The sequence below is a fragment of the Dermacentor silvarum genome, chromosome 6 (assembly GCF_013339745.2).
Source record: "Dermacentor silvarum isolate Dsil-2018 chromosome 6, BIME_Dsil_1.4, whole genome shotgun sequence".
Lineage (NCBI taxonomy): Eukaryota > Metazoa > Arthropoda > Arachnida > Ixodida > Ixodidae > Dermacentor > Dermacentor silvarum.
Genome location: NC_051159.1, coordinates 113,799,300 through 113,812,650, shown reverse-complemented (window position 1 = coordinate 113,812,650; position 13,351 = coordinate 113,799,300). Strand labels below are relative to the sequence as shown.

Here is a 13,351-nt window from a genome sequence, read left to right as displayed (position 1 = left end):
CTCTCTCTCTGTGTGTGTGTGTGGGGGGGGGGGGGGGCGCTTGCATGTGAGAACGAAAACATTCTTGCGCTTACACTGGTCGTAATAGCAGATGCCACTCAACACCATAATAGCAAAGGCGGCAGACGATGGCAAGCAGCACTTGCGAACATTAAGCGCTCTGAATTCGGCCACACGAACACAACGGCCACGTTGTGTGCGCTGCCGAATGATACCCACAATGACTTCAATTTGCCTATACCGATGCATCCACGGTGGGGCTACAGATTTCGAACACCTCCCACGGTAGCGGAAACGTCTGCCGCATAAATTCCGCTCGCACGGCAGTCACGTACCGCACACACGGAATCCGCAATCGCGTAGGCGCGTGATGCGCACAAGCAACCTGTCGCCAACGGCGCACTGTGTCTCTCTCTTCCTCCTTCCCCTTCTCTCCCTCTTTGATGGATGCGTTCGAGTCAGGAAAGCGTCGCAACATTCGTCTCCGTCTCTCATCCGCGGAAGACGCGCTGTAGGGAACCTCGAGTGGAAAAGCGCAACGCCAGCAAATAGCAGTGTCCGCATAAAACAGTTCGCATCATGGCGCCTCCCGACAAAGTTACCAAGTGCGCTCGTTCGTCGGCTGGAAGGCATTGCTGTTTCCACTTCCGGCACTCGCATCGACCTCGTGGTGTTCAACACATTGGTTCCTACCTCCAGGTCAGAGTAAGGTACGTTGCTCTCACAAGTCAGCCTCTGGCGTTTTGAAAAGCACACGTGGTTGACAGCAAACGCCAGGCATGCACTGGAGCGAGCCATGCGCTCCGCGGTTTCTTCGGCAAATGAACAACGCGCTCGAGCTTGTTACTCGGCGAATAACTTGTGTGTGATGCAGGATGTGTCGCGCCCGCGCTTATCTAAAGGACGCTAGATTAACCTATCAGTGACCTTATGACGTATAGGAAGATGTTTCATGACTAGCAGGCCGCGCTCAAGGGGGCCAACTGCCGGCTACAAGCAAGGAGGGATGCAGCAAACAACGCACTCATTCACAAACGCTTGTTTTCTCGCTCATTAATTCATTTCTCGCTATCGAGGCGCCGCCTTGAGGCCCCTGAGCGAACCGTCACTCGAGTAGTCGTCCAAGCTGATGAGCACGGTCCAGCGGCCTGTCATCGGTAAGGATAGGATGTACCAGCCTCGATGACTTGCACATCTCGACGTCAACATTGGGGGCCACGGCTGAGACCGGCGACCCTCGCCTGCACAGATTTTTCAACAGTTGAGTATAACTGATAGTATAACTGGCATGGAAGTTATAACTGTAAGTTTAAGTTTGGAAGGTGTAACTGTAAGTTATAACTGGAAGTTAGGAAATCTGCAGGTGCAAGTTGGAATCGGCTGGCGCCAGACAGTTAGGGGTAATTGGAAATCGCAGAGAGAGGCCTTCGTCCTGCAGTGTATATAAATATAGATTGATGATGATGATAACTGACCTGCTTTCCTCCAAACCACGGTCCAACACATATCAGTGTGCATCATTCGGATTATTACTATGTTTGCATAAATAAAAACAATCACAGAGGGGAGAAAGAGGGAGAGCTAGCCGCTAACTGCCACCAGGAGGGGCACAACACCGGCCAACTTTACCCTCGTCGAAAAAAGGTATAGTGGCATACTCCAGCGCTATAACCGATTTACATACACCATACGGTACGTTCTTGTTCATATGAGTGTTTGATTGTCACCCTACGCTTCGTATGTTAAGTGGCAGCGCATATTTTTCAGTTTCGCGCTGCTATAGAGGGAGTTTATCCGCAAGATGTTGTTCATGGTTATTTACAAGAGTGCATGTTATGCACAGCATATATATATATGAGAAGCACACTTCGCGGTTATCTTCGGTTTATTTACCCAACGGTTTCGGTCGGTGGACCGACCTTTTTCGAGGCATACAGGAAATTCTCGCAACAGTCTTTATCTTCAGGTGGAGAAAGAAGACGCAAAAGAGAGAGAGAGAGAGAGGAGAAAAACAAAAAAAGAACATACGGTCCCTGTTACACGCGCTTTTACCTGATCGACGACGATGCACAGCGCATGCCCGTCAACAGTGGCAGTGGACATGTCATTTACACGGTCGCACTTACGCGTGCATTGACAGACTTGATTGACGAGCACGCCTGCCATTTGGAGCTGAGCATTTGGAGAAAAATAAATAAATACATAGATAAATAAATAGATAAAAAATATAAAAGAATATATATATATATATATATATATATATATATATATATATACAAAGGAGAGAGCCGATGGCCAGGGAAATTACTTCTTGGTAACGGGGTTCTTCACGATGCGTACCTGTCATCATTGGCAGTGGACAGGTGCTTGATACGATCCCCATTATGCGTGCTTTTACATGATCGACGACGATATGTATATAACACACACATACGCACACGCACACACACACATATATATATATATATGTGTGTGTGTGTGTGTGTGTGTGTGTGTGTGTGTGTGTGTGTGTGTGTGTGTGTGTGTGTGTGTGTGTGTGTGTGTGTGTGTGTGTGTGTGTGTGTGTGTGTGTTTGTGTGTGTGTGTGTGTGTGTGTGTGTGAGTTTGTGTGTGTGTGTGTTATGAGAATGCATCGATATGCAGTGCATTTTGTGTATATGAAACATGCGCAAGTGTATCAAAGGGTATAGCATGGAATGTGAAAGACTAAATATTCATTGAGACACGGAGTAGCCTCATTCGTGCGCCAACAGCTCCTTTTTATCATGCGAATAAAATAAAGTACACAAAAAAAGATAGTGGGCGAGGAATAGGTGAGAGGTTAAGAGAGTGGGGGGTAATGATTGTAGAGGAAGAGAGTAAATAAAAGAAAAAGGGTGGATATGAACAAGAAAGTCTAATGGGCGCACTGGAGAACAACGATAGAACGAGACATGCATCTGGCGTAACGCACTAAGCGCACGCCCCTCAACGTACGGCAGCTGGTCCACAATTCAGAACAAAGACCACATCAGGGATCAGGATGTTCTACAGGAAATATATAACGTATTTAACATTGCTGCGTACGCTTTTCTTCATTCGATGTTCGTTTACTGAAAGAACGCACGCCGTGCAACCATTTGTTTTAATTTTTAAATCACTTGCCGGCACTGCTTCCGGCCCTTGTGACCGATACAGACTGTATGCGGCCATATGCCTGAAACGAATCGTTGCTCTCCGCCGTTCAAGAAGTCTCTGTCACTTTATCAGAATCACTCGAACATATCATTCGTTACATATGCGCGATTAATCAGTTGAAGTGCTCGGGGGAACATCGCCGCAATGACAGGTGCAAGCGAGCCAACACGGATGCTGCCTCAGCAACAGCCCTAGGAGCTAGCTGTGCCACTGATCTGGAACTTGGGAAGAAGGTTGCGCTAGTTCAAGGGTGGTTGTAACTGTGTGTGAGGGGAGGGGGGGGGGGGGGGCGCTCGGTCAGCGGTGCGCGTTTGAGCGCGCGTCGTGGGGCGTGAGCCCGGCAAGCTCGCCGATTAAAATAACGCCGAGGCCGCGTCGTTAATTAATTACAACTTGGCTCGCCACGTGGCGTGTGCATTGGTACGCTGCGTGCCGCGTCGAAGGACGCCGGTGGTGGAACCAGCTTGACGACCTCCCTGCAGTACTTCACAAATTTCGTCGGAGCTTGGCGGAAGCAGAACGGTCGCGTGTTCGAAGTCCTGGTCAGTGCAACTCGTGCCCCAGTGTCGGTTTTTGTGACCTTGATGTCGGAAAAGCACGGGATGAATCGGAAACGCACGGGATGAATGCTAACACACGCGTATACACAGCACGGACAGTCTTCCATGCCCTACCGTTTCCTTTACGCTTTAACGGACTAGATTTAACTTATTGATGTAGGAAAGGGAGATAGGTCGACCTGAGCTTTAGTGCGCTGTAGTCGGCTACTCTGCACTGAAGTATAGGGAAGGGGAGTGAAATTACTGGGCTGGATGATGATGATGATGATGATAAAAGAAGTGGTGAGTGCTAATGTTGCATTACATATAGTAGGGCTTGGAAGAGGGTGGGTTGGCGATGGTCCAAGGTTAAGAACACGATGAATAAAAACGCAGTGGCAGCTCGCCTCCTCTTCAGAAGGGCGGAATGATAGGGTGAGTGGGTGGTGTTGGCTGGCGTGTCTAATTGTTTTTGCAGCAGGTGAAAGGTGGGGCCGATTTTTCACTCACGCGGAGTCGACCATATTTAGGTAAAATGGGAGCTGCACAACATGAGCCATTTACGCTTCCACCACCTTCCACCGCACACAGAGGCACCCACTGAAGTGTCTATTCTTGGTTTAATAACTTCTTCTTACTTTATTATTATCATTATTTTGCATATGTTGACGAAAGGGGTTAGTATGTGTGTAACCGCATCGACAACAAAGAAATCGCGATCACTGATCAAGTCAAGCAGAAGAAAGTTGATGTTTGGAACATTTATTGATTCATTTATTCATTTTTTTAGAAAACACATGGCATTGCCTTATCCAACAAACGGACAAACATGTAACAATTTTCCTGAACCCACTGGTTACTTTTGAACATTTGACTACTACTAACTACATAGAATAGCTGGAGAAGGAAATAATAACATTTCCAGATTCCCTGGCACACCTTTTGTAGCATTAGATGAAGACCAGATGGGTATGAAAAACCTCGGGTAATGATATCGTGCAGTCCGAATGGACAATGAACAGAACTGTCCAAGGTTCTTTAGTGGCCGCCCAAGATTAATTCCTAAATCAAGCTTTCAAATGTATCACAGTGCGAAGTTCTCAAACATGCATGGGCCCACTGAACGCCTGGAGCGATGTTGGAGACATGTCGTTGAGGGTTGCGTGTTCGAGGCGCCGTAAGAAGAAAAGAAGTTGGACTGATCTTTTCGAGAGAAAGAGAGAGAGACGTCATAAGAGAAAGGCGCGGAGGTTAACCAGGCTGATCCCGGTAGGCTACCCTGCACTAGGGAAGGGGGAAATGGTATGGAAAGAGAAGTTGTCCATGCAGAGTTTGTACAAGACGACGTGCAGTCTTCGTCACATACTTGGCGCTCTTATGGGTGAGGTGGCAACATTTAAAGGGGTTTGCTGAGCTCAAGGCAGTTGAAGAATGCGAGGAGAAATGTTAAGCACGTAACTATAGCGTAGAAGCTTGAACGAAGCCTGAGCAGGCTACTAGCTGGATCTATGGATATGCGACAAGAACTGGGCGCCTGCTCTCGCCTTGTTCAGTTGTCAGTCTATATACTCTGAGCGATTTAGTAGTAATTCCATCATGTCACCGCTGTACAGTGCGACATTGTAAACACTGCTCCTCTGTTTTCACTTCCTAGCCCCTAACGACGCCTTCGAAAAAAAAAAAAAGAAAGAAAGAAAACAGGGATTATTTGGTTTTCTTTCTTTCTCTCTCTCTCTTTCTTTCTTTCTTTTTACAGAGGACTGCTACTTTCATCTGACACTTCCTATGCTCCTAACATCGCGCTCACCTTGACGGCAGAAGCTTTATCTAATGTGAAAAAATAAACTAATAAGCGCTGACTAAAGGACGGCCTAACAATCAGCTCGCCACGTGCGTAATAACTAGGGCGAGGGCCCCCTCTTGTCGTTTCACGCTAACTCGTCCAACTATTTCTCACGCACGAACAGCCCCAGATTGAATATATGGCGTGACGGATGTGCATTCGCCGTACGAGATATGTAATTTATATACAACACGTACAACGCCATTGAGCGCACGACGAGCCCACATCTCTACACTTTTCTCGACATCGCAGAGCATTCCATATAATCACTTATTTCTTTTCCGGGTAGCAAAAGAAACAATAGTAACAATAAAAGTGGTCACCTATATGACTGACGTCAAGCGTGAAATACAGCATTGACGAGAGGGAAGAACACGCGATGTGGTCGTGAAGCGGCAAAAGTTCCGTTCGGTCACGCACACACGGAAAGAGAGAGGGAGATAAAGGAAAAGCAGGGAGGTTCACCAGAGGCGACCTTTCGGTTTACTACCCCGCACCGGGATGGGGGATATAGTAGTTGGAAAGAGGACAAATGGATAGACTGGAATCCTGTAAGGAGTCTTTTTTGATTCCACAGATATACGGCACGCAGGGTTAACTCTCGGCCTCTACTCAATATTCAAGTCTCATCTAATGCGGGAACAAAGTATTACGCTCAGACACCCCCTAGAGAACTCGCTGCTTTCAGAGACCGCAACGTCGTTATAGCGCTTACTTTCGCCATCCCCAGCCGAACGCACTGTCTAATACGCATGGAGAGAACAAACGCATCACGCGCAAGCGAATCTCTTGACAGCCGCTAACGCATTCATCATTCTCTCTCGGAAACGTGGTTCTGCTAACAAGATCAGCTCGACGGCTTCGTTTATGAGGGATTCGCTGGCGAAATTGTCGCTCCGCGGAACGTCCGCGGAACAAAACCCTTTCCGTTGCATGCCTTCGGACCAGCGATCGTGGAAGCAGTTTGCGGTGCATGGCGAGACAGTTTCCCATGGCGTGAACTGGGGCGTGGCTCGACAACTCTCTAATGTGTTTTCTATTGCTCGCACGCCGGCGGCCTCCGTTCAAAACGCCTTCCGTTGATGAGTCGCCTCTGGGGAAATGGCCGGAAAGGGTGACGGGAGTTCGCTCAATACTGATGGGGAGGTGGGCTGGGGGGTTGGAGACCACGCGCGCATGCAGCGCTATGCGTATACGAGATGAGCGCGTGATGCTCTGGCATGAATACATAATGACACCCCTCGCTTACCGGTCCCGTGATTTCCGAATTTGCGGTGGACGCGCGAGATGCCATGCGCAGATATGCCTCGGTATATGTATATATACACTCTGCAGTAAGGAAATAAACTGACAGCGGTGACTGAGTGAGTGAGTGAGGCGTTGGGGAGGGAAAGCACTCCATTAATCTTTCACGCACCAGTCGGTAATCGCGGTGCAAAGAAAAGAGAATTGTCTGCTCCGAGGCCGCGCCCCGCTAGCTGCCGTCGCCGTTGTATAATAGCGCGAGTCGGCGATTTGCGTTCGAAGCGACGAACCGCGTGCTGCGTGCTCTTTTCGGCAGAAATGTGTCCTCCCCCCCCCCCCCCCCCCCTCTGCGCGGTTGGTTAAAATGAAAATGTGACGACCTTTACGCTCCGTTCATTCATTTGCGCCTGCACGTGCGCGAAATTGCGGGTGGCTTGGGAGCTAAGTGTTGCGTGCTTCAAACATGGGAGCGGGATGATCTGGTGTCGCTTTATTACGTGTAATAAGGAAACGTCACAGACGCCTAACAACTAAATACACTTAAGCCATTACTTATGTTAATAAACAACCATTTACTTTCTACTAAACCATTCGTTACGCCTTGCCCTTCGGTCAGACAGCCAGGTGCAAAATCTACGCTTGATCTTTAAAAGCTACCCGGCTTCATGTCGGTAGGTATAGAAATTGATAATTAATCGGTTACGTCTGCTTCAGTAATGTGGGCGAAATGATTCGGCATGCTGTCCACATGCCCGCGTAGCGCGCGCTGCAACTATGCGGCGGTGTGACGCTCTCACGCTGCCGTCCAGAACTAGTCATTAAGTTTTGATTGCCCTCGAAACCCACGCTTAACAGCTCTCTCATAATGTTGACTTTAGCCAGCGACTGAACACCATGAATGTGGTGCGAACTTCATGGACACCACCGACATAGGAGGGCTCGACACGCGCGATGAAAAACTATCAGACGACTCAATTTTCGTCATAAGTCTGTGAAAACAAAGATGCAGGAAAAGTTAAGCGTGTGACAAACAGTCGAGCTCGAACGAGCGCCATGCAATGCAGGCCATTTTGAAACTTAAAACAATCTAATCTGCGGAAGCTGCTATAACGCTTCCTTGTCAACGCTCTCTTCAGACGTATTCCAAGGTAAATACACCTGGTAGCGAAGCTTCCATAGAAGCCCATACGTTCAAAACATGGCGGTTCATCGGCGGTTCATGGGGCTTAGCGCCATCTGTATGAGGAGGGAGCACTTCCGGCGGAAGAAAAAATAACGTGACGCCATATCTGTTAAAAACAGAAGTGACGTCATTTTGTTCTCAAAGGCGCGAAATTTGTTTTCGGGGGCCTGCCATTAGAGCTGTATATTCAGATGCCCCGTCATTCGACTTCATGGGCGTTCCGAGTTTTCAGCACGAAAAGCGATGCAGGAAAAGTTCAGCCATACGGATGTCGAAACCGCACCCTTGCGCAGAACATACTTTGTTTGGAGGCCGACGAACGCTTTGGGCGTAGAGTGCTCGTCCTTTCGTCGGACGCCAAGCCCGTCAGCCAGCGCTGTCCCACGAAAACAACTAAAGTGAACAATTATCTGGCGGTCGCATCTAACTACTTTTGACTGAACAGGTTAAGTAACAATGAAACTACATTCGTCACCAAATTCAGGCAAACGTCGACAAGCAAAGCAACAAAACATGTGAGGGGGGCGTATTGTAACAGGTGAACTTTACGAGTGCCTCTTCCTGCCCAATTCAAGAGATGCATTGCGCATTGCAAGTTATAGCGGCGTCAACGCCCGCCGCTATCGGTGTGCGCTGAAATAAGGTATTTATTGATAATCATCAAGTAAAATAGAGTTGTTCTTAATTCTCGCCATGCGTATATAAAATTGATTAGGAATTTTATTTTCGTTGAATGAATCTAACCGTGTATCGCTTTAAATAAAAATTAAAAAACGCGTTTTTTTCTTTCGCAAACATAGTCGCGCTTCAATCGCTGCTCCCATAACAACCCTTGCTGATGTCGGTGACAATTCGTTCTGAACCGCTTTTCGTCCGAAGCTTCGCGACCATTTGGACCGACCTTGCGTATTCCGCGTGTGTAAGCTTTCAAGCACGGTGTAAGAAGTTGCACCGTGCTTTCAAGTCAGCATTCTTCTTCAAGCGTCGGATAGCCGTGGTGCAGCAGTTTCTTCCGCCAGTTTTAAAGCTATTTCGCAACTATTTCAAGACACGCCAGCCCGGGCTAGGGGTCGTAGTGCTCATTCAACGGGTGAAATTTGTCTTGACCATGATGCAAACATTCATTTCAAATCTCAGTGAACACACGAGGAAATTCTAATGAAAGCTTTGTCTAGGTAGTCATATCAGAACCTTATCTAACATATGGCAGGTCGTGCATTGTTTCCAACTATGCGCTTGTAAGCGCATCAGTAATTGGACCGTGCGTGCATATGTAATCACTGTAACCAACGAGCATGTAACGCTGGTAACGATATGCCAGTTACACAGAATTATTTCTCTCTGCGTGGGTCTGTGTATGTGCGCGTGTGCGCGTGATTCGTGTAAATGAGACATCGTGTCATGCATATCATGTCTAACTTGAGGTTAATGTCTCGGAATGTTTTAGGTCGCAACATTCCGCACCATTTAGCTAAGAACGTAGCACGCCTGCGTCCTTCGGCAACAGCACACTAACTTCCAACAAACGACCTATGGGTATTTCTGACTATAATGTTTACCACGCTGCCTCCTAACTTGAGTATCCATGAATATAATACTGTTGAAAGTTATGAAGCAAGTTGTTGTAGGTTGCACTAAAGAAGCATCGTGATACGGCATGGAATGTTACGGCCTAAATGTACAGCGCCTTCATCCTAGCGCATTGTTTGACGTCGCGTCTGGAAGCGTTCGTTAAAAGAAAAAAGAAAGAAGAAAAAAAAAAGAAAAACTGCACCTATATATACACGTTTAAGAAAAGCGTGTGTCTGCGCTACCAGAAGTCACTCGTGAAGAGATTATGTATAAACATTAAAGAACAAGTGCACAAAACTCAATGTACATACATTGAAATTACACACAATGTTCACACCAAAACGACACGTGGTTTTAGGAAAATGGCATAAAATAACACCTGCGGCCACTGTTCTGCGCTAATATTGTATCAGATCTGATCACGTAGTGGCATTGAGAGATGAGAATTTGCACAAATACGATAGGAAGTGTCAAGCGAAAGTAATCTGTAAGAGAAAACTTAGAGAAGAGAAAAAGAGAACAAGGGTCCCAGAGCACCTCCTCTGGATCCTCCAGTCGTAAGAGGGCCGTTAGGAAGAAAGGTGTTGCTGTGAATTTTCTTAGTTCATCGATATTCCAAAGCTAGTGAGCTCAGCCATGTCAAGTCAGCCAGTGCGAAGACAAGTGCTTGTTTTTCTGCAGAGAAAGTGCTACAAAGGCTCCATTAGATTGCGGCCAGCTTCGAGACAGCGGTGTAAGCGCAGTAACTCTTGCACAGGAAAGCTGATCATCGAGTCCTGCAGTGCTTTCTCATGTGTCCACGGCTAGCAGAGTTCGACGCCTACTTAGAAAGATGCCCCCCCCCCCCCCCCAATGTTTCTTTCTTTCATTTTCTTTCTTTATTTTTTTATTTGCATAGGCTGTCTCACTGCTCACCGACTGTTCAAATTTGTTACCACGGCTTGAGAGTCTGGCGCATTTGATAAATAACGTTTCTGGTGGAGCAAGCAAGTGTCAACGTTCCTGCGCACGCTGCGAATTCTTTAGACGCCCCGTTACTCTTCACCAAGGACACATCCAGGCAGACGCACCCCGTCACCAACCTCCATTAACATATCCACTGTCGCTATACCCGCGACACCCCGCGCTCTCATGGCTACCAAAACAATTGGCAGTCGTCACCTAAGTATCCTTACGTGATTTGAATGCGAAAGCATAATGACTTCTCTAAGTTATCACCTTACATTAAACCTCTAACTTAACCCACCTTGTTCTAATTTCTACGAACCTCCCATACCACCATTATTCACCTTATTCCACTTAAATCCAGTTTATTCCACTTAAATGCACCTTAATCCACTTCAATCCACCTTAATTCACTTCAATCCACCTTAATCCATTTTAATCCACAATAATCTAATTTTGGGAGTGGGCCAGGTCGGTTTTTTGGGTGGGGGCCGCGGCGTCCGTTCGACGCCGCGCCTGTTCACTGTGGGATTTCGCAGTGCGAGCCGCACCAGGTCCAGCGCTTGGGGTTCGATACCATCGGATGTTAACGCTGGACGGATGCAGGGGCACATAAGGCTTTTGGTTTAAAAAGGAAGTCCTTCGACGCTCCACGCGAGCACTGCTAACTGCGTGTGGATCAGACCTCCTGCCCTGTCTCTCCCACCATGAGGAGGTTGCGCTAAGAAGGCTACGTGCAGGCACTGCATTAACGCCAGCTGCAAGCTGTCTATGGGCTATGTGAAGTGTATAGGCCTGCCTTCGGCCTGACTTGTCCCTTTTGCCTTCGACCAGCTGCCCTTGTAGATCTATCACACCTATTGTGGAAGTGTCCGGGACTGCGCTAAGGAAGGCGCCACTACCTGCCAAAAGTAGGGCCCACCTGAGTACTATTTCTATCTATGGTCCGCTTCGGACGTAGTCACCTATATTTACGTGCACGTACACGGTGTTTCTACTAAGACATTAAGTAATGCTTAAAAATAGCCGTTTTAAAGTAAATGGCGATTCCTTCGGAGACATGCCGTCTGGGGTGGAGACCACAGGGTGATGGGTAATATGTGGTAATTAGTAGCTAATTAACAAATTTTCAATAATTAATAGACTTTAAACCTTTAGTTTCCGCAGGCTTATCTTAATTTGCAAGCTACGATCAGCCGCTCGCTGTCGCAGTGCGCTGGCTGCCCGCTGCTAGGCGACGTAAGAGGACGTCGTCTCGAGGGGCGCTGCTTTGCGCTCGCTGCAGCCTCCCAGTTTCGGATGCGCGCGCTCCGATAGCCGAAATTCGTCGTGCCAGCAGTTCCGCAGCTAATCGCATTTTTCGCGATCCAAATCTTCAAATGTCGTGTACGGAGAGCTCGCTTCAATTTCCCAATTACGTTGAGCCCGCTGAAACAAATTTCCGTTAATTAGCTACTAATTACCACGTATAGCACCCGTCACCTCATGGTCCCCACCACGGACGTCATGTCTCCGAAGGAACCATATATTTAGTTCAAAACGGCCATTTTAAACATTACTTATAAAGTCTTCGTAAAAACACCCAGTATAACTTCCACGCACTAAAGCCGTTATTACGAATTACAGTGTTAATGAAAAGGAATAATTGTCATCCACCTGACAGCACGAAGTTACAAAGCTCAGACACACTTTGTTTTTCTCGCTATCGTGAAATAAGTTACACATTGCAGAATTCCACAGCGCAGATTGGCCATATAACACTATCAGTAATGGTCACTGCAAGGTCAACCTGCTACAAGAGCCTTTAGGTATGCAAATACACCTCTGGAACGGTGCACAGGTGGAACTTGGTGCACAGGCGTTGCCTGCCGCCTCGAAAGAAAGACTGCTGAGATTGAAGACGCCTGCTTGCAGAGATTGCACTCCTCCTGTGGGTGTGAAAGCACAAACACACAAACAAACAAGCAAGCAAACAAACGAACATACAAACACGCAGACAAGCAAGCAAACGAACAAACAAATCAAAAGGGACAATAAAAAAAAATCTAGTATAGGCCACCCCTCGATTGGGAAAGAAAGCCACCGAGCGATTGGACGATGATGCCCTCGGGATTGTGTTGAGGGCTCTCGGGTCAACAACCACTTCCAAGTCGCATTGCGGAGCCGCCTTCCCCGTTCTTTGGCGCTTACCTGTCACAGCTTGCCTTCGTCGCTTCCTGCTGCCCACGGCCGATCTGGTGAAACTTGGCTGAGAAATTAATTCGCTATTATTTTTCTTATGGCAGGTGAAGACGATCTATCCTTCGTTATTACTTTTCTTTTGTCCGGCAATGAGAGTGGGCCTCACCTGTGGGCCTCATCTTTGCTGTCGTCACATCTGTCAGAGCAAAGCGATGTCCGCAAAGAAGCTGAAAACGAGAGGCGACCTTTTCTGCGTCAGTTTCACTAATCATGTACCCGTTGTGAAATGGTTAAAGGTTTTTCATAAGCTAACCGTACGCGAGTTAGCGCGAATAGCTACTCGTTTAAATGGGGGTATTACGTGACGCTTCGTATACATTACCTTGTGGCGGGGACATACTTTGCGATTTCTCAATTCTTTGCTCGTACTTCAGTACTCAGTTCGTAAAAAAAATAGTTTCGTGAATAGATTCCTTTGACATCGTAATTTGATTTAGACTTCGTGCACATGTCCTTTCTGTGCGCGCGCGCAGTGCGCCTGCTCTGTTGGATGTGCGGTGCATGAACCGTATTAATATGGGCGCGTTGAATGTTTTTTTTTTCGCTGTGTAATGCATGCACATAGAAGAAAACGCTGGAATAGCCGGTTGACCATGTCAGCCGGCG

The 13,351-nt window shown here is 47.5% G+C and overlaps 1 protein-coding gene across 1 annotated transcript in view; it reads left to right on the top strand.

Annotated features, from left to right (window-relative positions):
* Positions 1-513: 513 nt before the first annotated feature.
* LOC119455859 (protein draper-like) overlaps positions 514-13,351 on the top strand; it is a 224,578-nt gene continuing 211,740 nt past the window's right edge. The window contains exon 1 of the mRNA XM_049669377.1: positions 514-710. The gene's annotated coding sequence lies outside the window, so the exon portion shown is untranslated. The remainder of the gene's footprint in view (positions 711-13,351) is intronic.